We start from the raw sequence: 25,475 nt of genomic DNA on the forward strand, positions 1-25,475 counted from the left end.
GGAGGAGAGAACCATTTAGTTAATGTGTTTCCATCATACCTGTGTTTGCAACACAAACTACTGATAGCTTGGAGTGTGCTGATCTTGGGCCTGTATGGAAAGTCAACTATCATGGCAGCTTAAAAAAAAATAAATTATCACTTCAGAAAGAACTTTGAAGGAGAGTCTTGCATTAAAAGATCCATGACGGGTAGAATCCTCATCCCCAGTGAGTGATCTTGCAGCTCTTCTGTCACTGGTCCATACCTGCCACACCAGAGCGTGATGGTGTGTATGGGTCAGAAGGACTTCTACGTGGGCGACGAGGCCCAGAGCAAGAGAGGCATCCTGACCCTGACGTACCCCACTGAACACGACATCGTCACCAACCGGGACAATATGGAGAAAATCTGGCACCACACCTTCTATAACAAGCTGCGTGTGGCCCCCGATGAGCACCCTATGCTACTTTCTGAGGTCCCCCTGAACCCCAAGGCTAACCGTGAAAAGATGACTGAGATCATCTTTGAGACCTTTAACACCCCAGCCATGTACACAGCCATCCAGGCTGTGCTGTCCCTGTATGCATCTGGTCGTACCACTGGCATTGTAATGGACTTTAGAGACGGGGTCCCCCACACTGTGCCCATCTATGAGGGCCACACTCTTCCTCATGCCATCCTGCATCTGGACCTGGCTGGCCGGGACCTGACCACGTGAAGATCCTGACCAAGTGTGGCTACAGCTTCACAAGGAGAGCGGAAAGGGAAATCGTGCATGACATCAAAGAGAAGCTGTGGTATGTTGCCCTGGACTTCTAACAAGAGATGGCCACTGCTGCATCCTCTTCCTCCCTGGAGAAGAGCTATGAGCTTCCTGATGGCCAGGTCATCACAACTGGCAATGAGCAGTTCCGCTGCCCTGAGGCTCTTCTCCAGCCTTTCTTTCTGAGTATGGAATCCTGTGGCATCCATGAAACTACATCCAATTCCATCATGCAGTGTGACCTTGATATCTGCGAAAACCTCTGTGCCAACACAGTGCTGTTGGTGGCACCACCATGTACCCAAGCATTGCTGACCACATGCAGAAGGAGATCACTGCTCTGGCTCTTCGCACCATGAAGATCAAGGTCATTGCTCTTCATGAGCAAAAGTACTCAGTATGGATCGGTGGCTCCATCTTAGCCTCACTGTCCACCTTCCAGCAGATGTGGATCAGCAAGCAGGAGTACAATGAGTCCAGGTCCTCCATCGTCCACCACAAATGCTTATAGATGGACTGTTATTAAGTTGCGTTTTAACACCCTTTCTTTTGACAAAACCTAATGTGCCCAGGGAGGAAAAAACAAAAAACCGTGAGACAACATTGGAATGGCTTTATTTGTTTTTGTTTTATTTTTAATTTTTTCTAAAGTGTTTTTTGTTTGTTATGGCACTTTTGACTCAGGATTTAAGAACTGGAATAATGAAGGCAACAGCAGTCTGTTGGAGCAAGCATCCCCCAAAGTTCTACAATGTGGCTGAGGACCTTGATTGTACATTTTTTTGTTTTGTTTTTTGTTTCGTTTTAGTCATTCCAAGTATCTATGAGATGTGGCTACAGGAAGTCCCTCACCCTCCCAAAAGCTACCTTTATTCCCTAGAGGAGGGTGGCCAAGTCTACTCCCTGAGTTCACACTGGCGAGGTGACAGCATTGCTTCTGTATAAATTATGTACTGCAAAAAAATTTTTAAACCTTCTGCCTTAATACTACTTTACTTTTGTTTTTTAATTTTTGAATGGTCAACCAGCCATCCGTGCTCCCCCTTTGGTTTTTGGTCCCCTCAACTTGATGTATGAAGGCTTTCATCTCCCTGGGGGTGGGCTGAGGTGTTGAGGTAGCCAGGCCTTGCCTGTACATTGACTTGAAACAATTTAATAAAAGTGCACACCTTACCAAAAAAAAATTTAAAAAAGATCCATGAGAAATGTGGGAGGCCCACAGTTCTTGACAATTCTAAATGAGCAGAAACACTGCTACTTCAGACTAAATAGGGCACAGAGATTATTATATGAGAAAAGGCTGTCTGAGCACCAAATATCCACATGCAGAAGGCATCCAAAGGCTGATGAAATAATATCCTGGAACTATGCAGTGCTTTATATGGGTGACAGAAGGGTGACTAGGCTGGGAGTGTGGACCCTGAGTGCGTAGCTGCTGCTGATCAACAGAAAGGGTGAAGCAACAAGCCTCGTTCTTTCTAGGTCTTGGAAACGAACAGGATTTGGTTTCCTTGCAATAAAATTTGTTTGCAAAAACAGTGGCTTGATTTCATTGTACTCTCCCTTTGTGAATAGGAGTGCATATCACCAGTATTCCAGAACATCTTCAAAGTTTGGGAGCCATGGAAAGTCTCTTGACTTTCAGAGCTGTGCTAGCTAGAAAGGCATCGTACCCTAAAAGGGACTATACCCAGAACCGAACCCACACTTAATTTATTTTTTAAAATATATTTTTATTAATTTATTCATATTACATCTCAATGGTTATCCCATCCCTTGTATCCTCCCATTCCTCCCTCCCTTCCATTTTTCCCTTACTTCCCTCCCCTATGACTGTTCCTGAGGGGGACCTCCTGCCCCTGTATATGCTCACAGGGTATCAAGTCTCTTCTTGGTAGCCTGCTATCCTTCCTCTGAGTGCCACCAGGCCTCCCTATCTAGGGGATGTGTTCAAATATGGGGCACTAGAGTTCGTGTGAGAGTCAGACCCCACTCTCCACTCAACTTTGAAGAATGTCCTGTCCATTGGCTAGATCTGCGTAGGGGTTCCAAGTTTACTGCACGTATTGTCCTTGGCTGGTGCCATAGTTTGAGCAGGACTCCTGGGCCCAGATTCGCCCATCATAATCAATTGATTTTCTTGTAGGTTTCTAGGACCCTTTGGATCCTTCTATTTCCACATTCTCCCATGCTTCTCTCAGCTAGAGACACAACAGGATGTCCTCCCCTCTGTCCCACTTTCCTGGTAAGTGAAGACTTTCATGGGACATGCCCCATGACTCTTTCTGCTTCTGGGTTAACTCACTCATTATGATCATTTCTAGTTCCACCCTTTTGTCCAAAAATTTCTGGAATTCCTTGTTTTTGATAGCTGAGTATAAAGGATGAAATTTGAGATTTTGGAACTGATAAATTTCAGATAATAGTGATTCTCTTTAGATGCTGCTATAATAATTGGATGAAATATTTGGGAGCTATAGATGGGATGAACACATTTGCACATGAGAGAAACCTATAAGAACATGCTATAGGTAGCCCAGTTACAGTCTCTCCAGAGTATCCACCTTCTTGTCTCCATAACCAATGAATATGTTACAAGTCCAGTGAAAAATAAAGCTGCAAAGGTAATTACAGGCAATGATTATCAAATCATAAAATATGGACATGATACTCTCTCTGGGTTGGTCCACTACGGTCCTTAGCATACTGCAAAGGAAAAGGATGACAAAAAGAGAAATGAGCCAGGAAAACGCCATGTGACAGGTCTGTACCTCCCGTTGCTAGATCTGAAGATGGTGGAAGGATCAAGGAGATCACAAACCAAGGCATGCAGAAGGTTTCAAAAGCAAAGATTGGAATGGACAACCACCTTGCTGACACCATGGTTACATCCCAAAGAGACCTATGTTGGGTACCTACTATGCAGAATTGCAATGTAATTAACTTGTGCTGTTTCAAGGCACTAGGTTTATGGTTAGTTGTTACAGCAGGAATACAGAAATACACATGAGAATAGAAACATTCTACTAGCGATTCTAAGCAATGCTTTATTCTTTTTCTTAATTGATTTTTTTTACCTTACATCCAGATCGCAGCCCCCTCCCACCTCTCCTCTAGGTCCCGCCCTCCTACCCTCTTCTGCCTTTTCTGCTGCCCTTTTCCTCACCCACTTCCTACCAACCCACCCTGGCACATCAAGTTGCTTCAGGACGAAGCACATCCCCTTCCACTGAGGCCAGCTAGTGGAAAGTGATCCACAAGCAGGCAACAAAGTCCGGGTCAGAGACAACCCCTGCTCTGCATTCAAGGGGATGCACATGAAGACCAAGCTGCCCATCAGTTACATATGAGTCAAGAGCCTAGGTCCAGCCCATGCCTGCTCTTCGGTTGGTGATTCAGGCTCTGTAAGCCCCCATGGGCCTAGGTTAGTTGACACTCTTGGTCTTCCTACAAAGTTCTTGTCTCCTTTAGGTCCGGCTATCCATCCCTCCACTCTTCCACAGACTCCCTGAGCTCCACCTAATGTATGCCTGTGGGTTTCAATATCTGTTTCCGTCGCTGCTAGGTGGAGTTTCTCAGAGGACAGCTATGTTAGGCTCCTGTCTGCAAGCATAGCTGAGAATCATTCATGGTGTCAGAGGCTGCTTCTCTCCCAGGGGTGGATCTCACATTGGACCAGTCATTGTTTGGACATTCCCTCAATCTCTGCTCCATTTTTATTCCTGCACATCTTGTAGGCACAATAAATTTTGGGTCAAAGGTTTTCTGGGTCGGTTAGTGTCCCCTTCCCTCCACCGGAAGCCCTGACTGGCTAGGAGGTGGCCTCTTCAGTCTTGATGTCCCCTGATGCCAGGAGTCTCAGCTAGAGTCACCCACATACACCCCCAGGAACCTACCCTGTCGTGACTCTTCAGCTCGTCTGTCTCAGAGATGGCTTCTGCCCACAGTTCTTTTCTCTCTGAAAGCCCTCTGTCCTCCTGGCCCTGCTCTACCCACATCTGATTCCTGCCCTAGCTTCCCTCAGCACCCTCTCTTCTATCCTGTACCCTCTCTTCAACCCCTTCTGCTCTCCATTCTACTTCCTCTTCTGAATGAGATTCAAGCATCCTCCTTTGGGCCCTCTTTCTAATTTAGCATCTTTGGGTCTGTAGATTGTAGTATGTTTATCCTTTACTATATGGCTAATATCCACTTATAAGTGATACCATATGTGTCTGTCTGAGTCTGAGTTGCCTCACGCAGGATAATCTTTTCTAGTTCTATCCATCTGACAATTTCATAATTACCTTGTTTTTAGTTGCCTAGTAATATCTAGCACTGTGTAAATAAACCACAATTTCTTTATCCATTCTTCAGTTGAGGGACATGAAGAATGTGTCCAGATTCTGGCTATTATGAGTAAAACTGCTATGAACACAGTTGAGCAAATGTCTTTTTGTATGGTGGGATATGTTTTGGGTATATGCCCAGGAGTGGTAAAGCTGGGTCTTGATTTAGAGATATTTCCAATTTTCTGTGAAAGTGCCATATTGATTTGCAAAGTGGTTGTACAAATTTGCGTTCCCACCAGAAATAGAGGAGTGTTCCCCTTTCTCCACATCCTCACCAGCATGTGAGGTCACTTGAAATTTTGATGTTAGACATTCTGGTAGGTGTAAGATGAAATCTCAGAGTCATTTTGATTTGCGTTTCTTTGATAACTAAGGACATTAAGTACTTCTCTAGGTGTTTCTTGGACATTCGATGTACCTTTGTTGAGAATTCTGTTTTGCTCTATACCCCATTTTTAAAATTGTGGTGTGTGTTTTGTTGGTTTTTAATTTCTTAAGTTCTTTATATATTTTGAATATTAGCCCCTTGCTGCATGTAGGATTGGCAAAGATCTTTTCCCAGTCTATAGGCTGCCAGTTTGTTCTGTTGACAGTGCCCTATGTATTACAGGAGCTTTTCAATTTCACAAGGTCCCCTTTATTAATTGTTGATCTTACAGCCTGAGCTGTTGGTGTTCTGTTCAGGAAGTTGTCTCCTGTGCCAATTAGCTCAAGGCTGTTCCTCACTTTCTCTTCTAATATATTTCTGGTTTTATGTTGAGTTCTTTGATCCACTTTGACTTGAGTTTTGTGTAGAGCGATAAATGTGGCTCTATTTGCATTTTTCTATATACAGACCTCCAGTTAGACCAGCATCATTTGTCGAAGATGCTTTCTTTTTTCCATTGTATGGCCTTGGCTTTTTTGTCAAAATCAAAAGCGCATAGATGTGTGGGTTTACTTCAGGGTCTTTGATTTGATTCCATGGATCAACCAGTCTGTTTCTATGCCAGTATCATGCTGTTTTTATTACTGTTGCTCTATTGTACAGCTTGAGATCAGGCATGGAGATACCACCAGAAGTTCTTTTATTGTATAGGATTGTTTTAGCTATTCTGAGCTTTTTGTTTATCCAGTTGAAGTTGAGAACTGTACTTTCATGGTCTGTAAAGAATTGTTGGTAGTTTTATGGGAATTGAAAATAGAACTCTTGAAACTGAAAAGCTTCTGTAAGGCAAAGGACACTGTTAATAGAACAAAACAGCCGTCCAAAGATTTGGAAAAGATCTTCAAGAATCCTACATCAGATAAAGGGCTAATATCCAAAATATAGAACTAACTCAAGAAATTAAACATCAACAAAATAACCCAATTTTTAAAATGGGGTGCTGCTTAAGCAGGGAATTCTCAACAGAGATCTCAAGTAGCCAAAAACACTTTTTAAAATGTTCAACGTCCTTAGTCATCAGGGATATACAAATCAAAACGACTCTGAGAGTCTGTCTTACATTAGTCAGAATGGCTAAGAAAAAAGAACTCAAGTAAAATTAAGCTACCTGGTCTTCAACTCCCTCAGAGACTTGAGAAGAAATAAACTTGATTATCTGAATATGCCAGGAGTGCAGGTTAGTAACTCTCCAAATGAAAATATAACAGAGACAGTTTTCTACCTGAATAGTCTCCCAAAACTCTCTATAACGTTGAGCATCTTCTTCGGCCTTCTGGCCCAATATCTCTGACAGACACTTAGTTTTACAATGAAGCTTAGTTGTTTAGGGGTTAAGATGTATTTAGGTCTAGCGAGGTGCTCTAAGTTGATAATGACAGTATGTGATGGAGACCGATTTACATTCAGAAATGTAGATGCACCAAGATAGGAAAGATGTCTTCTTCAAGGCTGTCAAATACAAATAGCCAAAACACTAAGAATGTAACATTTATATAATTCCTGATTGTGTCATGGTTCTTCTTGCTATAGGTAATCTATTGCATATATATATATATATATATATATATATATATATATATATATATATTAAAATAATTTTTTAAGATCCTAATGTATAGCTTATATTTTATCCCTTTGAGGTCACATAGTGTCTTTTCTTGGGCTGTTTAACTTTGCTTTCTATCTTTGTCTTAGTGTCAGATGGTCTCCTGACCCAGGACAGCTACGTTGGAGAAAAATTTAAAACAAGCATGCCTGGGTTGGGAGACAGGGTGTCTAATCCAACTCCAGAGTCAGCTCTTTAATAGAGTAGTACAGCATGAAGCAATAGAATTTCAACCAAAATTAATGAAAAGAGATGGGGAAGAATATGCCATTCTCCCCAAAGGAAAAGCCTACCAACAGGGCATTCCAATTCAGAACATCTTTGACCAATATCCAAGGGCACCAACAGTTATTTTAAAAAATATAAAAAAAATCCAAAACAAACTTGTTATTATAGGTAAAAGTACAGAACGATGCAGATACCTCAATTGTGGGAGAATTCAGTGCCCCATTCTAACCAATGGACAGATCACTGAGGCAGAAACATAATAGAGAAACAATGAATCCAATGGACCCAATGGTTATCTACAGAACTTTTCACAAAACACAAAAGAGTACTCGCTGTTCTTTGCACCGCATGGAACCTTCTTGAAAATTGGCAGTACATAGTCGGTCACAAAGCAAACCGTATACAAAAAATTGAAATTACTCATTCTGCTTTCCCAGATCACCATGGATTAAGATGGATCTGAACAACAGAAATAACAAAAACCCTACACAATCATGGAAAATGAGCAACTCCCTACTCAGTGACAACAGGGAAGAAATTTTAAAAAAAAGAAATTAAAGACTGTCTAAAATTCATTGAAAATGAAGGCGCAACATACCGAAGCTTATGGGACACAATGAAAGCAGTACTAATAGGAAAGTTCATACCACTAAGCGCCTTCATACAGAAATTGGGGAGATTCCACAGTAGCCACTTAACAGCTCCTCTGGAAGCTTCCACAACAAAAGAGGCTGACACATCCAAGAGGAATAGATGGCTGCAAATAATCAAACTCAAGCTGAAGTCAACAAACTAGAAACAGAGAACAAGACTAAGAGTGAACAGAAGCAAGAAGCAGCTCTTTAAGAGGAAGAATGAAGGGAATCAAGGGGCAGTCCTTTCAGAAAGTCAACAAGATAGACAAAAGACACACACTTAGCCAAACTAACTAAAAGGCAGAGAGAAAATATCCAAATCAACAAAATCAGAAAGGAAAAACAAAACAGAACAACATCTCCATAACCCCTAAGGAAAAGAAGCAGTCATTGTATGTCTCCCAACCAGGGGGGGGGAAAAAGCCTCAGGGCCAGTTGATTTTAGCTCAGAATTCTACCAGACTTTCAAAGAAGAGCTAATACCAATACCCTTCAAAATATTGCACAAAATAGAAACAGAAGGAACATTGCCAAACTCACTCTATGGGGCCACAGTCATTCTGGTACCTAAAACAGACAAAGACCCATCAAAGAAAAAAAATTCAGGCCAGTTTCCCTTATGACCCCTGATGAAAAAAATACTCACAAACTGAATCCAAGAACTCATCAAAGATATCACTGGCCATGACCGTGTAGGCTCCATACCAGGAATACAGAAGTGGTTCAACATATAAAAGCCCATCAATGTAATCTGTCATGTAAACCATGGAAGAAAAAACGAAACATGATCATCTCATTAGATGCTAAAAATCATGGGGCAAAATTCAACACCGCTTCATGATAAAGGCCTTGGAGAGATCAGGCATAAATGTTCTGATAAGATAGAACACTGACTACTTACTAATTACTCCCAAGAACAAGATTTTAATTTCCCTTTGGTGGTATACTGAATATAGACCTGAGGGTGCCTCTCATCATGCTAGAAACAAGTCTGCCCAATCTGTATACCAATTCTTCTGAGTGAGAAAAGAATGTCTATGTTTTTACTGGGTCTCAAAGGCATGAGCCTACCCCAGATGTCTTATAGACACAACTTTAACTTTTGTCCCTAGTCTGTATTCTTCTCAGCAGGTTTTTAACTGGCTAACAGACTCCATCCAGAGCTGCTGAGAGCTGGACCTGCGGGAAGTTGATATAAACCAATCTCAAAGATGGGACTACTCTCTGTCTCTTCAGCTGGATCAGTTAAACAGATGATTTTGGTAAGTGCCCCATTACCTAGCCTTTGACTACCTTTCAGCCTTTCTAGGCCCCAATAACAGTGCCCCTAATGTCACTAGGAAAAAAAAAGTGACAGAAGAGAATGACATTGCCCATTGTCCCACTTTATAGGTTGAAATGCTGAGTCAAGGCCAACTCTCTGGCAGGAGGGACAAATGGCCACAAGGAAAAAAGCTCTTAGTTCTGTTTAAACCAGTCATCCTTGCCACTGCATTTGGACTCGGCTGTTGGGTGGTCTGGTCATAGAGTCTCTCAAAACTTGAGTAGAGCATTCATTGTAAATAACTCCAAATATGCCTACTTAAGATGACCAGAGCTGAATACTAAATATTCCTTTCAAAAAGGAGATAGGTAAGACGATTGGCCCTTCCTGGGAATATCCAGTCCAAATGCAGCCCACTTAGGAGAGCCCTCACAGCCCCACCCACGAGAGTTGCTGCTGCCCACACAAACAGGCGCCCTCTTCTCCACAGCATTCAGTAGTTTTGCCAACACTTTACACTTCACCCAGCCCTCATCTTTGTCCATCAACTGGCAAGACAGGAGGCAGACCTGGCACTGCTCAAGGCTCCTACCTTGGCTTGCAAGCTCTGCCCACTATGCCTACACCATGAGCCTCAGCTGCACCTAAGCATCAAGCCCTGCCTACCACTACTACCTAAGTCATCACAGCCCCACTCACAACACCTCCAGCACAAGCTACCCCAGCAGAGACAGCTTCTGTTCTCCCACCTGCACCTACAGCTCTTTAACTCAGCACTCACAGCTTCTCCCTGTGAATGTACAATGCTTCACCGCCACCTACAGACAGGGTTCTCATCCCTTGGGTCTCGACCCCCACAATAGCTATGTATGTTGAGGTTCCATTTGTAACAGTGTCAAAATTCCGATAATGAAATAGCAACAAAACACATGAGGGGCTGTGTTAAAGAGTCACAGCATTAGGAAGGTTGAAACCCATTGCCCTTCCCTGACCTTTGCAACCACAGCCCCCACCCACTACTCTATCTCAGCAGGTCACAGTGCCCCACTGCTACAGGTGTTCTCTGCCAAACGAAGGTCAAGTGAGGATTCAGCCTTCTGCCCCCTCCTCAGAAAGTAACCACTCACATCATAGCCTTGGCCTGGTGCTCTGCATTCCCTGCTCACTTATCTCACCACTCACACAGCCCAGCCCACACCAACTGCCACAGCAGAAACAGCCCTTGGACACTCTTCTCCTTCGGCAGTTCCAGACAACACTCAGTAGGTATCAAAAGTTATACTAACACAATCCATCACTGAGCTAAAGGCCAGAGGACCTCAATCAAGCCCTGCATCAGCAAGAGAGCTCAGTCCACCACTCCTCAGTCAGCTCTCACAAACTCACACTAGTATACACCTACACAGCCTCATCCTGCTCTTAGGGTGACCCTGCCCCCTCTCAGGTCAACATCCAGAGCCCAGCCCTATTTTGTAAGAGATCACCTAGCCTCCCACCCTGGCTGCCCCTTACCTCCACACTGCAGGATCCATAGCCACGCCCCCAACACCTCACCACTTCTGCTTCCATAGAAATTTAGTGTGTCCAACACATCAAGGTTGGCCCTAACACCTCTGCCTCAGTCTGTCTACCTCCCTGGCTCAGATCTATGCACTTCAGAACACCGCCCCTCCACCTCCCCTGGAGCACCAGTTCCTAAGGGATTCTATAGTGCACAAAGTTTCCTTCTCTAACACTTACTAGGTCCAGATCCACCCAGCCTTCCACCCTAGCATACAAGCCCCGCCCTCCACTATGACCTCAGCAGTCACAGCCCCACCCACAAGACCAGCACCAGTCCTCCTGCTGCAGGGCACCCTATCCTTAACTCCAACTTTTCTCAAGAATCCTTCTCCATTCAGCACTGGCCCATCCCCTGACACACCTTTTTGACTTCTTTCTGGGCCTGCTGTTATGGATTCTTGCCCCTGCCCTCCTTAGAGGTCCTCAGGATGTGCGTGATCCAATAGTGTCCCTAATGGTTACAGCAGCCTGCTCCAGTGATCTCACAGACTGTATGTCTGCAGAAGACCAAACCTCAAAATTCAACACTCAGGAGGCAGAGGCAGGCCGAGAACTGAGTTCAAGGCCAGCCTGGTGTACAAAGTGAGTCCAGGATAGCCAAGGATACACAGAGAGACCCTGTCTCTGGGAGAAAAAGAGAAAAAGAAAAAAGAAAAGAAAAAAAAGAAGAAAGAAAAAGAAAAGAATAGATGTGTGAGGGGCTGGACAAAGGCACCTGAGTGGATGATTGTAAACTTCCCTCAACAGTTTTACAGGAGCAGCTGGGGCAGGTCTGACCAATGGTACTCTGTGCTGCTGTGCATCCCCTCACCTGGGGTGGGGTTCTTTCACCTTGAACCTGGATACATGGTCAGGACACTGTGAGCTGGAGGCCTGTGCTACCTGGTGACCACAAGGCTGAGCCCAGACTGGGACCCTAAGACTGAAAGCCTAGGAATCCACTCAAAGGGAAGGAAACTCTGGAGCAGAGTTTGTGCCCTTTGCCCTCTTGTGGCTGTGGTCTCCCTCCTGGAGGGTCTCAAGCAGTGCCAGGCCAGCCCCACCTCCTGCCACCCACTCTTCCTCCTTCCTCCTGAGTGTGGAGGCAGGCAGGTGGCAAGCTCTGTGCTGCTCCTCCTGGGCCCTCGCCTTCTTGCCATTAGGCTGTGAGCTCAGTGAGGAGGCCCAGGTCACATGCCCTGTGTGCCCTGAAACTCCACTGACATTGATGCTCTACTGCTTCTCAACAACATGCCCGGCAGTGGGGTTTTGCTTAAGGACAGGCCATGTAAACCTGGGGTTTGGTGCTCTTGTGCCTGTCTGTGCAGTTTGAGAGTCTGGGGTGGGGGAGGGGAAGTGGCACTCACTGGATAGGATGGAGGCTTCTAGAGAAAGGCCCCACAAGGTCCTGTCAACAGAAGTGGCCTTGCCTGAGGAAACACAGAGGAGGAAGTGTCCCCTTGCTCTATTCAGGTGTCACAACTGTGTGAGTTGACATCAGCATAGAGACAGGCAGTCCTCTGATTGTCCTGCCTGCTGACTCACTCTGAGGTCACTGCCTCCAGTACCAACCCTAACTTCAGCTGAGAAGCACTTACAGAAGACACCATGCTGCCCCTTTTGGTCAACACATTCTGGACTCTTAGGTCCAAAGACATCTAGTTCCCCTTCACCAAAAGGAACCGCTTCCCTTCTGTCAGGCAAAATGGGCAGATAGCTGTGTCTGATGCCTATGAGCACAACAAAACTCATGCCGGCTTTCTGGCTACTTCAGGATAACAAATGTCTGCTTAAAAATGAGTAAGTTAAAAAAAACACACAGGAAGGATTACTAAGCATGGTTGCTGGGATCTCACTGAATGACTTACTTTGTGATTATCATATTTTACCTGGGTAAAGCAATCTTTATTTTGTTTTATAGATAGGATTTCTTTCTTCTCTCTCTCAGGAAGTTGTCTCCTGTGCCAATATGTTCCAGTCTCTTCCCCACTTTTTCATCTAATTGACTTAGTGTCTCTGGTTTTATGTTGAGGTCTTTAATCCACTTGGATTTGAGTTTTGTGCAAGGTGACAAATATGGATCCAGTTGCATTTTTTTTTACACGTAGACATCCAGTTAGACCAGCACCATTTGTTGAAGATGCTATCCTTTTTCCATTGAATGGATTTGGCTTCTTTGTCGAAAATCAAGTGACCATATGTGTGTGGATTCATATCTGGGTCTTCGATTCGATTCCACTGATCAACCAGCCTGTTGCTGTGCCAGTACCATGCTGTTTAAATTACTATTGCTTTATAGTACAGTTTGAGATCAGGTATGGAGACACTTCTGGGGCACCTTTTATTGTACAAGATTGTTTTAGCTATTCTGGGTTTTTTGTTTTTCCATATGAAGTTGAGAATTGAACTTTCAACGTTGTTAAAAAATTGTGTAGGTATTTTGATAGGGATTGCATTGAATTTGTACATTGCTTTTGGTAGGATGGCCATTTTTACTATGTTAATTCTCCTGATCCATGAGCAAGGAAGATCATTCCATCTTCTCATGTCATCTTCAATCTCTTTCTTCAGAGTCTTCAAATTTTTTTTCAAACAAGTCCTTTACTTGCTTAGTTAGAGTAATCCCTAAATACTTGATATTGCTTGTGGCTAATGTGAAGGGTGTGGCTTTCCTAATTTTTTCCTCTGCAAGCTTGTGTAGAAAGGCTACAGACTTTTTTGAGTTAATTTTATATCCAGCCAATTTGCTGAAGGTGTTTATCAACTGTAGGAGTTCTCTGGTGGAATTTTGAGAGTCACTGATGTACACTATCATATCATCTACAAATAGGGATAATTTGACTTCCTCCTTTCCCATTTGGATACCCTTGATCTCCTTTTGTCGTCTTATTGTTCTGGCTAGAACTTCGAGTACTATATTGAAGAGATAAGGAGAGAGTGTCCATCAGTAGAAGAATGGATAAAGAAACTGTGGTACATATACACTATGGAATACTATGTAGCTATTAAAAACAAGGAATTCCCGAAATTTGTGGATAAATGGATTGAGCTAGAAATGATCATATCGATGAGTTATCCCAGAAGCAGAAAGACTCAAATGGTATATATTCACTTATATCTGCATATTAGCCGAAGGGGCATGTCCCACGAATGACTTCACTTACCAGGAAACTGGGACAGAGGAGAGGACATCCTATGGGGAATCGAGATGAGAGAAGCATGGGAGAATGGCAAAGTAGAAGGATCCAGAGGGTCCTAGAAACCAACAAGTAGAACATTATGATAGGCAGATTTGGGCTCAGGGATCCAGCTCAAACTAAGGCACCAGCCAAGGACAATACAGGCCATAAACTTTAAACCCTTACCCAGATCTAGCAAATGGTCAGAACATTCTCCACAGTAGAGTGGAGAGTGGGATATGACTTACTCACATACTCTGGTGCCTGATATTTGACCATGTCCCCTGGAAGGGGAGACCTGGTGGCATCAGAGAAAGGACAGCAGGTTACCAAGAAGAGACTTGATACCCTTTGTACATATACAGGGGAGGTAATCCCCCTCAGGAACAGTCATAGGGTAGGGGAAATAGGGGAAAACAGGAGGGAGGGAAGAAAGGGAGGATACAAGGGATGGGATAACCATTGAGATTCAACAAGAATAAATTAATAAAAAAAAAATCCCTAAAGAAAACTGAAACAACCTGGTGTCAGCATTTTCTGAGTTCCTGTAGATGTTGGGTTTTTATAGTTTCCTGTTTAATGCCATCTAGGATACGGATAACTATATTCTACAACTGAATGGCTTACCTGACAAATACTGAATAAGCTTTTCAGGATATCTGCCTGTATCTGCAGACACACACAAACAGGTTAAAATGTAAAATAAAACCCTCAGTCTAAACTGTCTTGTTTGTAAGGACCAAACAAACTCCCTTTTTAAAATGAGACTCCATTTTGCAAAGGAAACTTCATTTTGTGTTCAACCTAGGCAAGGGCTGAATCCAGATTCCGGACTAACCACACACTAGCCTAAACAGAAAAAAATGTTCACTGGCCACACAATCAGCTCACCTTGGGAAAGTCCAAATACACCCTCTGCTGGTCAAGCTGAGCAGCAGGGGGTCTGGCACATAGCAACAACCAATTAGGAGAGGCCAGGTCAAGGTTCCTAATGCCCCCAGGACTGCCTCAGCCAATATTTTCTATAGGCCAACTTGCCCCTAAATCTATTACCCAACCATGAAACTCTAAGTCTTGTAACTCTCTGCTTACAGCTCTTCTGCCCAGACGTCATCCAATCATATATTGTAGAAGCCATTTATTTGTCTAAAACCTATAACAAACCCCTCTCAAATAAGACTCCAGGCCACTTCCCTGCACCTGCTGCATCAGCGCATTGGAGGTGTGTCCTGGGTTCCAACCTGCAATATAAATACAACCTTGTCACTGCATTTGGACTTGGCTCTTGGGTGGTCTGTTCAGAGAGTCTCTCAACATTTGGACATTACATTGTTAGTAACTCCAAACATGCCTACTTAAGATAACCAGAGCTGGATTCATGAACACTTAATATGCATTCCAAACAGGTGATAGGTAAGATGATTGGCCCTTCCTGAGAATATCCAACTCAAATGCAGCCCACCTAGAAAAGCACTCACAGCCCCACCCACAAGAGTTGCTGCAGCACACACAAACAGGCTCCCTCTTCTCCACTGCATTCAGTAGTTTTGCTAACGCTTTACACTCCACCCAGCCCTCAATGTGTCCATCAGCTGGCAAGACAGAAGGCAGACCTAGCACTGCTCAAAGCTCCTACCTTGGCTTGCAAGCTCTGCCCACTATGCCTACATCATCAGCCTCAGCTGCACCTCAGCATCAAGCCCCGCCTTCCACTACTACCTAAGTCATCACAGCCCCATTCACAACACCGCCAGCACAAGCTACCCCAGCAGAGACAGCTTCTGTTCTCCCACTGCACCTACAGCTCTTTCACTCAGCACTCACAGCTTCTCCCTGAGAATGTACAATATTTCACACCCCCCCCCCTTCAGACATGGTTCTCATCCCGTGGGGCGCGACCCCAACACCAGCTATGTATTTTGCGGTTCCATTTGTAACAGTGTCAAAATTCCCGTTGTGAAATAGCAACGAAACACATGAGGGGCTGTGTTAAAGAGTCACAGCATTAGGAAGGTTGAAACCCACTGCCCTTCCCTGACCTTTGCAACCACAGCCCCCACCCACTACTCTATCTCAGCAGGTCACAGTGCCCCACTGCTACAGGTGTTCTCTGCCAAATGAAGGTCAAGTGAGGATTCAGCCTTCTGCCCCCTCCTCAGAAAGTGACCACTCCCATCATATCCTTGGCCTGGTGCTCTGCATTCCCTGCTCACTTATCTCACCACTCACACAGCCCAGCCCACAACAACTGCCACAGCAGAAACAGCCCTGGGCCCCCTTCTCCTTCAGCGGTTCTGGGCAACATTAAGTAGGGACCAAAAGTTACACTGACAGAATCCAGCACTTAGTGAAAGGCATGACCTCAATCAAGCCCTGTATCAGCAAGAGAGCTCAGCCCACCACTCTTCAGTCAGCTCTCACAACCCCACACTAGTATACACCTACACTGCCCCATTCTGCTCTTAGGGTGACCCTGCCTCCTCTCAGGTCAACATCCAGAGCCCAGCCCAATTTTCTAAGAGATCACCTAGCCTCCCACCCTGGCAGGCCCTTACCTCTACACTGCAGGATCCATTGCCACGCCCCCAACACCTCACCACTTCCTGCCTCCCTAGTAATCAGGTGGGCTGGACCCCATGCAGATGCAGTTTGGCCCTCACATCCCTGCCTGAGTCTGTCTACCTCCCCCCCTCAGCTGTTAGCACTCCAGAACACCGCCCCTCCCCCACCCATGGTCCCCCTGCTAGTGCCTGTTCCCAAGGGCACAAAATTTCCTTCTCTAGCTCTTACTAGGTCCAGATCCACCCACTTTTCCACCTTAGCATACAAGCCCCGCCCACCACTATTGACCTCAGCAGTCACAGCCCCACCCACAAGACCAGCACCAGTCCTCCTGCTGCAGGGCACCCTATCCTTACTTCCAAGTTTTCTCATAGACTCCTTCTCCATTCAGCCCTGGCCCATCCCCTGACACTCCTTTTTGACTTCTTTCTGGGCCAGCTGCTATGGACCCTTGCCTGTGCCCTCTTTAGAGGTCCTCAGAATGAGCCTGATCCAATGGTGTCCCTAATGGTTAGAGCAGCCTGCTGTGCTGATCTCACAAACTGCCTGTTTGCAGAAGACCAAGCCTTTAATCTCACCACTTGGGAGGCAGAGGCAGGCTGAGAACCTTGAATTCCAGGGCAGCCTGGTCTACAAAGCAAGTCCAGGACAGCCAAGGCTACACAGAGAAACCCTGTCTCAGAAAAAAAGGAAAGAAACAAGGAAAAGAATGAAGGAAAAAGAAAAAGAAAAGAAAGTATGTGTCAGGGGTTGGACAAAGGCAGCTGAGTGGATGGTTGTAAACTTCCCTCAACAGTTTTACAGGAGCAACTGGCTCAGGCCTGACCAATGGTACTCTGTGGTGCTGAGCACCCCCTCACCAGGGGTGGGGGTCTTTCGTGGTCATAAGCCCCCTCAAACCTCTGCATCCCCATCTACATCCATGGGGACATCTGAAACCAGGACCTGGGTCATCAGGAGCCATTTTACGCGATTCCTGAAGGGAAGGAGCCTGGTGGTTTATGCAGCATTCCTGGGACTTGGAATGGGTCTCAGAGCCATTTTGTGACACAAGTATTCCAGCACCTGGGGATTTGAAGGAGCAGCCTTTAAGTGCTATGCCCAACAGAGAGATGGTGAGGGAAATAGACAGGTGGGTTTTTCTGGCATCCAAGGACTTGGGGTAAGGTCTCAGAATACTTTTGTAATCCAAGTTTTCCAGCATCTGGGGACTTTAAACAGGAGCCTTTTTGTGCCATGTCCTACTATGTTGCTGCCCTTTCTGAGTAACAGTGGGCAGTTTATAGCAGGCAAAGGCCCTTTTCAGGATAGAGACATTTTAAGGGAATGCAGTGTTGACACTGGTTAGTGTGTCTCCAAGGGCCTCATGAGCCTTGACATGAAAGCCTTGCCTGGGGCCAATCTCAGAGGTCCCAAAGGTGGCATGGGAGTGGGGGTAGGAGGCAGGGAGGCCAAGCACCAGAGAGAGGGGCCCACAATGTTTCAGCTATTCCCCTGTGTGATCACTGCAACAAACAGGGTCCCATTAGCCAGAATCAGCCTTTACCCCAGCCACTCCCTGTGGACACAATGCTAAAGGGCTGATTTTGGAGGTGGAGTTACTCCCTACAGCGTCTTAGTGGTCATTGTGTGTGGGACCCAAGAGGACAGCAGAAGCCGCTCTCCACCTCACAGGAACCTCTGGACTCAGGAGACAAGGTTCACACCATACTCTCACCTGGTTCTCAGGCATGGGGCCAGTTTTGGGTTTCAGAAGCTGGCAGGGTTCCAAGCCAGAGCCCAGACAGATAGGTAGACAGGGAAATTGAAGCTACATTGTATTCTTTTGAGGCTCTAAGAAGCCAGCCTATTCTCACTTGAGGTTATTTTCCCTGCTCTGCTTTCCATGTCTGTGTCTTAAGACTTGAGAGTGTGAGAGCTGTGTTTTTAGGTTTCTGCTGCTTAGTGGTTGCCTGAGGACCAGCTGACAGGGAAGATCTCCTTCTCTGCCATTTCCCATGCAAAAGAATTTCCTGGAGGGCAAGGCAGTCTCTCAGAGGCAAGGTGACAGCACAAGCTGAACTTTAGAGGAGTTTTCACACACACACACACACACACACACACACACACACACACACACGTGCCCACGCACACAAACACACATACACACACACACACACACACACACACACACACACACACACACACACCTCAGACAGCAGGCACTCTCTGTAACACAGAAGAGACAGACACATATACGGAGAGATACACACAACAGAATCACAAGACAGCTTTCAGGTAGGCACATGTTCAGACTCATCCAATCAAGAGACCGGGGACCTTAGACACAGGGAGCATGAACTAATGGATTCAAATCTGGGCTCACCCTTGGAGTTGGAGCTCAGTAAGAACAAGGAAGGGTGAGTTTATTTAGCAGTCAGTCTCAGAGGCTGAAAACATCCTAGGCCTGGGTTAGAGTACACAGAGGTAAGGAGCCTCTAGGACTAGGCCAAGGCTAGCAGACAGAGGCAATATTCCTTTGAGACAACAGCTGAAGCAGGCAAATAAAAGAGCCTATCACAGGACCCCATTCAGAGCTTCTGGACCAGCTTCCCTCTATTCGCTTTTGCTGCTGTGTCTTAAGTGGACAATTCTGTATGTCCACTTCCCATTGCAATTCTTCCTTAGTCAGGCAAGATTCCTATGAGCCAATTCTGAGCCGAATGTGCAGGCTTTAGTATCTGTAGCAGTAGCCATAAAACTATCACCAAAGCTAGGGGATGCGCCATTGCAGGCCTCACAGAGGAAGATGCTCATGTCTAGAGTCCCCCAGCAGATACTGCACTGCAACCCATCTCTTTTATTCTGTCAGTTTCTTTTATGGCTCATGTGCTAGGTGACTCATCACCAAGGAGCTGGGCAGAAGGGATTGTCCACCCTAAATATAGAAGACACATAACAAAGAAGAATTCCATTTAGTTTGGCTTGTCGAACCAAGGAGTTTAGTGAGGTCACCACAGGACTGTGGATAACTCCAAAGCAGCGATTCCGTTGGGGGATTCTGTGCTCAACTTAGAAGCAGGCACACTATGGAAGCATTCCACTCAGCTTCATAAGAGGTTATAACACAGAGCGTCACCCAAAGCAGGGGACACGGTCACAAATGTGTACCACTGAGGGCTTCCTTGGGGCTATACACAGGCACATATGCTCTTCCAAAGATTCTTACCCTTGGGAACTGTTTCATTAGGTGAAAAGAGGAGGAGTTTTTTGACCAAGGGCCCCTTGAGGATCCCATGACACCTGCCAAGTCCATGGGTTCTTTGAGGCCTGAATGCTCCCCTTTCCCCTTTTGAGGAAACCTTACTAGGCTCAATCTCTGCAAGGACTTGTGCAGGTGCTTAAAGATGTACTAGTTAAACATCATGTCCAACCTTGGGCAAACAACCCCTGCAGGCTGAGGGAGGCTAGCTTCCCATGGTGACCATACTGGAATAGACTGAAGTCAGCTCTAAGGTCCTCTCAGTGGTGCACTCCCAATCCCTTTGTCCATTCAGACACATTTTTTACAATCTAGTTGGGGTTTGTTTGTGTTTCTTTGAGACAAGATTTCTCTGTGTAGCCTTGTCTGTCCCAGAACTCAATCTGTAAACCAGGCTGGCCTCAAAGGTACATAGATCTGCCTGCCTCTGCCTCCTGATCTCTGGGATTAATCTCCATGTCCAGCGATGCTGTGATTGTTAAGAAGCTTGTTTGGCATAAGAGATTGTTTTTACAACACCTCCTGCCCACAGGTTTATCTTCCCCATTTCCAATTTTTCTATCCTTCTCGTCTCCTGGCACCTCCCTCTCAGGACCTTGTTACTGAAGAGTTACCTGCAGGTTCAGTCAAACTGCCACCTGAAGGGTGTGCCTGAGTACAGGAGAGAGACTAGGCATTCCTGTGATACCTCTATCCATATCTGTGTACTGATTACGTATATATACACATGAGAAGTCGTGCCCGGCAGAGAAGAATCAGCGGTAAACGTGGGACAGCCAAATTCTGATGACGACCTTTGTCACTTTAGATGCTTTGCTTCTGCACTCTATTTCTTATAATGAATTATTAAAGCACTTCAAAAGCTTCTTTATTTTCATTCTAAAAGCCTGCCCTTGCTTCCCTGACAAAGTTTCTATGAATTTAAAGGCATGAGAACATGCAGGTAAAACTCACAGACAGAACAACACCTATGAGGGCCAACTAAGCTTCTACACCACCTACCCCAGCAGGGGCAGAGCTTAGTGCAAGGGAGCAAGCAATGGAGAGATAATTTGCACTAGGAAATTTCCTTTAAAATTGCTTAGATCCACAGGATGAAGTTCATTTAACTGTAATACAACACCTCAAATTTCTGGTTACCCCATAGTCCAAAGCATCCTGGAGGAGAAAACATTAAAAAAAATTTTTTAAGGGTTTAGAAACAAAAAGTGACATCAGTGCTTAAGTTACTTCATGATGCCAGAAGGAAGAAGGAAAATGGATTTTTTTGTGTTGGTGTTATGTTTTTGTTTTTGTTTTTGATGAAAACAGTTATAAAATCTCCAAAAATGGCTCCTACTGGTTCCTCTGAGCCAGTGCTCCTACCACAGCAGGGGTTTTACAGACCAATGGACCAAAGACAAGAAAAGACACATGAAAACGGTAAGAAAATTAGGAAGATCAGCTGCCCTGGGTGGGTGGCTCTGAAGGCCCCTGCACTAGCTTCAGGAGGTGAGCAGAACCTACAGCAGGGGAGGAAGCTTGCCTGTGTGAGGGCTGTTGTTTGGTTATTTGCTCACTCACTCACTCACTCATTTGCTTTACATCCCTACAGCAGCCCACTCCCTCCTCTCCTCTGGGTCCCACCCTCCTACCCTCTTTTCTCTCTCAGCCCCCTCCCCTTCTCAGAAAATGAGAGCCCCCACCCATCAACTCACCTCAGCACATCAAGGGTATTTTAAAGGTGGCCTAGATGCTGGTGGCTGGGGGCACAAAGGGTGGGGTGACTGGCAGCCTGGCAGCCTGGCCTTAGGCCCCAGACCCTCCTCCACCCCAAGCCTCTCAGGAGAGCCACTTGCTAGTGCACAAGAGCCAAAGCCATGGCCTGGCCTGTGGCACAGTGCAGGAAGGACAAATGTGCCTGAGAGGGCACAGGCATGCGTTGACACACACAGCTTCATAGTGACAATGCTAAAATATTTCTGACCTTCAAGTCCTTTTTCTATTTTCTATTATGCTCTGATCAATTTCTACACATCAGTTTTTACCAGCTCCAACCTCTAATTGGAAACACTCTCTTGGATGCAAGGAGGTCTAATGAGCTCCCATCAATCCAAGCAGAGCACCTGCTGCTCTCAAAATGACCTGTGGCATTTAAGCCAAAGGGCTGACTCTAGAATGTGTGATTTGACCCTCCCATTTCAGGTTCATAGGTATTTTTTCTTTCTCCATATGTCCTTTAACCCCCTTTCCTGGGTCGGTCAGTCAGAATAGCCTTCTGGCTCTGTGACAGGGACAAGGAAAACAAAGCAGTTTAAGAGATAAATAAAAAAAAAAAGGCTAAATCTGAGCTGGTAACATGTCCTTGAAGAGAGTTACAATGTATCCTTCCTCTCTTCTCCACCCACCCTATCAACAACCTATGAGATTAACTTCCTGGACCCAATGAGATGTTTATGTTATGATTTTGATATTTTGTTTAGTTTAATTTTGATACAGTTTTACAGGATGCATAACAGTAACTTAGTAGTTCCAAAAACTAACAGTTTACAGCTGACAAATTTTAACAACAACAACAACAACAAATAGTTAAAGTTGCTGGGGGTAAAGAGCTGCTAAAGGTAGGTAGCCTCTGTGGGGTCTCAATTCTGTAAGGAGTAGTTAGTTTTTCCAAGCAGGCCTGATCAGGAAATTTTATATAAAGGCCGCATAGGGCTTTCTCTATAGTACTATTAAATCTCATGGTATTAATAAATAAAAATGTGATACAGCCAAAATAAAAATATTTTGATAAATAAGGGTTTGTATATTTAAAGACTGAGAGAGATATTTGAAAAAAAAAACCAAGAGGCTTTCTCATAACCTATAAAATCCCAAGTAAGTTATTTAAAGTACAAAGAGGATGCATAAGCTATATAAGACATATGAAGAACAAAAATTAAAGGCAATATTATGCTGTTAAAGTTTACAAGGTCCAAGTAAAGCAATTAAATACAAGCTGTATAGTATGTCAAATAAAGATTTTAAAATATCTGACTCTCATTACATAATAACTGAAAGTATCAGACTGATGTAACTGATCTTTTGGTGATTTTCATGTGCTGCCTTGCACTGCTTTCTTGAATGATTCTGGCATATCATCAACTGTCCCTATTTGTTTGTCATTGGGAGGTCCCTATGTATCCCTTGCATCTTATTGACCTATAAGGCTTATGGCTTTCAGGTCCATGGAGACTGATATACAGTGCTTGAAATACCACTTCATTCATCACTTGAATTTTCCGGTTTCTAACAACCCACAGGGTGCCCAAGCAGATAGATAGTCCCCAGGTTGCAATAGAGAGCCAACGCTCTGCTTTCAAAGCACAATCTCCCTTTGGGTGCTGTGTTCCATGGCTCTAACATGGTGCGTGGTTCTAAAGGACTCTGTGCCTCTGGATAGACAACCTGAGGGGCTGGTTGAATTGGCCTGGGTGTGCCCACCTGGTTGGGGTTGATATCCTGAAATCCCCTCATTGAACCCCATCCTATTATAATGTCAAAAAAGAAAAAAAAAGACTCAACTAGACCTTTGGCTGTTAGCCACAGCTCTGGACCTCGTGATCATCTATGGGACTTTTAGAGAGGAAAAACAACTGTAACATGTTTGGAATCAGTGCTTATGTTAGCCCCCCACATATATTATTTACTCGGAAAGTCCCTCTGCTTCAAAAAGTTTCAAGAATGTTTCCAGATTATTTGTATCAGCTGTTTCTCTCTAATTGTATAGATTTCCCATCCAAACTAGCCAAAGATACACTGTACAAGTTACAGGATTTAGTGTGCTTTACAACCCTCCACCTCCATTCAATATTATGATTAGAATATGTGTATTGATAATTCTTTTCACAGTGCTGGAAGGTATTTGTTGCTTGGAGGACATAAGAGTCTCTTGGATATCCAGACACCAGTAAACTCATCTGGACTTTAAAAATAAATAATATTTACAAAGGAGGGAACTTCTGAGGCCTGGACTGATCAACCGAGGCTTTCCCTGAGGCCCTGACCTATGAACAAGGCACTATATCCTTTTTCTCAAAATTAGGATCCTGTTTGGCAGAGCCACTAATAGATGGAGCCAGGCCTTGGGAGCTTTCCCCCCCAGAAGCACTGATGTATGGGGAAGGAAGGAATGTAGCTCAGTCTCTAAAACCAGAATTTTGTTTAGTAGAGCTGGTAATGGCCTGGGGCCTGGGCTGGCTCTTTCTCCTGCTGCTTCCTGCTCCTGCTGCTACTGTTGCTGGTTTGTCACGTGGTCATGAGAAACGAGGTGATAAGGAGATTTTGGAAGCCAGGTGCTGTGGTGCAGGCCTGTAATCCCAGCCCTCAGGGAGACGGAGACAAGCAGATCTCTGTGAATTTGAGGGAGTCCAGGACAGCCAAGGCTACACACAGAAATCCTGTCTTGAAAAACCAACCAAATAAACAAAATAATAGTAAGAAGAAAATGAAGAAGGAGGAGGAGGAGAAGGAAGAGGAGGAAGAGGTGAGAAAGAAGAAGGAGGAGAAGAAGAAGAAGAAGAAGAAGAAGAAGAAGAAGAAGAAGAAGAAGAAGAAGAAGAAGAAGAAGAAGAAGAAGAGAGGGATGAGCAAGGCTCAGGATCCTGGGCTTCTCAGGTCCTCAGGGTTGAGACATCCTTCCTAGCAGCAGCAGCAGCTGGAGAAGGAGGCCACGGAAGATTTTTGAGAAGGAAAGCTGGAAGACCTTTCTTTGCCAGTTCTGCTCTGGAGAAGACTGGAAAATCATGTATAACACTTGCCATTCCATCATGAAGGCTGACTTCTCAACCATATCCCTAAGAGAGTCAGCTGAGGAGAAAGAGGAGGAAGGGGAAGAATAAGGGGAAGAGGAAGAAGAGGAGGAAGAGATGGACAAGAAGAAGTAATACACAGATAACACAAGTATATTCTGCGCACTCTTCAAAAACAAAACAAGCTCATGAAATCAGGTCCACTAAGGACTGGGAAAAAGTCACCATTTTTCTGAAGTTGTGCCTGTTTCAATTCTTACTACATTATAACAAATCTCATGGTGCTGAATAAACATCTTAAAGTTGAGCCCAGTGTCTGTGTGCTATGCTAGCTAACCCTTGGCACTATTCCGGAGGCCCAGTCTTCCACACCCTTGGATCAGCCTTGCCCTTCCCTGGATAGCAGCTGCAGTTTTGTGCCCTCAGGAAACTGGGTGCAGAAGGCTATAGCTACTGACCTGGTGGTGTCTCCTCACACTAGTCAGGTATCTAGAAGCAGGAGATTCCATTCTCTTGGGTCCCTGCCCTCCACAGATGTTGCCAGGAAGTCTCTGAGCAGCAGCCCTGGGTCACAGCCAGACATCCCTTAGCCCTGTATAAGCACACCTCAAACTACTGCCTGTCTGCTAAGAGATGGACACTACTGTACCCTGGCCTGGGAGACCCAGGCCTTTCCTCACATCGCTTCGGGGTAGGAAATTGCCTAACCCATGAGGAAGCCAGATGCTAGAATCTTTGTAAGGGAACCTGCAAAGGCTTGCTATAAAATGTCCTCCACTTAACATTGGGATTCACCTGCTGGGATCCATGGTCAGGACAGTCACCATGGATCTTCTTTTTGAGCTCGAGCACCTGACAAACAGACTGCACTCTGAGGATCCTACACCTGTCCAATAGGCAGCTCAGATAAGAAGGCCAATGGGGTTCAGTTTCCCCAAGGGTTTATG

At 45.0% G+C, this 25,475-nt stretch overlaps 1 pseudogene across 1 annotated transcript; it reads left to right on the forward strand.

The window, feature by feature from the left end:
* Window positions 1–219: 219 nt before the first annotated feature.
* LOC311602071 (actin, cytoplasmic 2-like) lies at window positions 220–1,274 on the forward strand (annotated as a pseudogene). The gene has a single exon. The product of its transcript is annotated as an actin, cytoplasmic 2-like (transcript).
* Window positions 1,275–25,475: the final 24,201 nt, after the last annotated feature.

Source organism: Acomys minous (assembly GCF_964271855.1).
Source record: "Acomys minous genome assembly, chromosome: 7".
Classification (NCBI taxonomy): Eukaryota; Metazoa; Chordata; class Mammalia; order Rodentia; family Muridae; genus Acomys; species Acomys minous.